This window comes from Staurois parvus, unplaced genomic scaffold, assembly GCF_062004578.1.
Source record: "Staurois parvus isolate SC_StPar_1 unplaced genomic scaffold, SC_StPar_1.0 ptg000299l, whole genome shotgun sequence".
NCBI classification, from domain to species: Eukaryota; Metazoa; Chordata; class Amphibia; order Anura; family Ranidae; genus Staurois; species Staurois parvus.
The window spans coordinates 18,031,913-18,033,705 of NW_028318095.1; the positions used below are offsets into that span (position 1 = coordinate 18,031,913).

At 48.7% G+C, this 1,793-nt stretch overlaps 1 pseudogene; it reads left to right on the forward strand.

Annotated features, from left to right (window-relative positions):
• Positions 1 to 717: 717 nt before the first annotated feature.
• Positions 718 to 833, forward strand: LOC149457931 (U2 spliceosomal RNA; annotated as a pseudogene).
• Positions 834 to 1,793: the final 960 nt, after the last annotated feature.

Below are 1,793 nucleotides of genomic sequence, written 5' to 3' on the forward strand. Positions count from 1 at the left end.
AGTCCTCTGATTCCTGTACTTGGCACTCTGACATTCCACCCGGGTATGGGAGAGCCCCAATTTGAGGGGCTTATGAACCTGAATTATTACAGACTTCCCCATTTTTCCTCCAATCACAGACTCATGATGAGCCACAATGTCACATTACAGTTTCGCTCTTCGCTTGATTTCCTCAGCCGTGCGAAACTGACTAAACATTTTCGGTCCCTTTTGGCCAACCACCACATATTGCGCCAATCCACTCACTTTGAGCAAATCTGCTTGGACAACCGCTGTTACACTCATTATCTCATTTGTATACTCTAATTGATTGAAGTAATATGCCCAACCTTCCTTTGTTACATCAATGGTAATGGGATCTCAACACCTCTTTTACACAGGCCCAGAAGGACACAATCCTTTGCTTCTCCCATAAAGCTTCCCTGGCCTGTAGATACCAAGAGGGATGCTATAAGATCCTCACACAGTGTTAGAGAACTCCATGTATACTGAACCGTATGTTTCCTCAGACCCCTAATACCTGTTGGTGCTGTGGCGAATCTGTGGGGAATCTGTGGGGACTCTGATTCATATTTTCTGGCAATGCAGTGGAAACCATAATTCAGACCCTAACAGGAGTGACTTTCAACAAAAACCCAGCTGCTCATCTCCTGAATATCACCCCTCTATCCAATAAAAAATTCAAACATTCCTTACTCAAACACCTGCTCGTAGCCCCCCGCTTCTCGGCCTTTTGGCTAAGATCAAGTGTAGTATCTGTTCTTATCAGTGTCCAGTGGGGGTGCTCCCGACCATTCTAGCTTTGCGGGGATGGTTGTTGTATAGTACCCTCACTGGTATGATGGGGGTCCGGAAGGCTGAACCGGAGGGACAGAAACCAGGGAGCGCCATGATGAGCTCTGGGGCCTTGGGAGTAATTCCTCTGGTGAAGCTGGAAAGACCCAGTACCTCCTGATTCGGACGGATCTACCTTGGTCTGGCCTGGGGCTGGGGACGCAAAAAGTCCGCAAACTCAGTGCCCCCTGGGGAAGACGCTCTCAGGGGTGTCACTAGTAACACTTGGGTGTGGGACCCCACGGTGTGAAAATGACACATGGCCACTGTTTCTTCACTTCTTTTTGCACAGCGCCCTAAGGACCAGGTCTTTTGGCTAAGTCCGGGGCAATTTTTGCTACAGGCCTCAGGGCCTGGTCTGTGCACTATTTGGCACGGTACCACTTTTTTATTTTCTATTTATTTAATTTAACCACTCCCACGTCTTGTCACTTTTTCTGTTCTTATGTGTGTGTTTTTCACGGATGGAGGGTGTGGGTCCTCGGGCCTTACCTGAAGTCTAGGGGGAGGATGTGTGGCCCTACGGTTCCTTCCTCCCCTGATCCCTAGGGGGTTTTCTCTTCGGGAGAACCCCCTTGCCTAGTACTGGATGTCCGGCTTAGGCTGGGCATAAGGAACGGTGGTCCACCAGGCCTTTTGGCCAGGAGGACCAAATGGGAACCTTGTCCCTGTCAGGAGCTTCGTGCCCCGGGGGATCGGGTGAACGGTCCAACCCTTCCGGGGGTAGGACAAACACACCCCTAAGTGCACTTTTTCGTGTGGTGTTTTGCACTTGCACATTTTTTGTGAACACTTATGGGTTTTTTCGTTATAGTTGCACGTTTGCGGACTTAAAAAAAAAAAAAAACCTGCTCGTAGCCCCAAGAGCCTGTATTCTGGAATTATGGAAAAGTACAATCCCCCCACCATAGCTCATTGGAAGGTGAGGATCGAGGAGATTCATGAAATTAAAAATATTA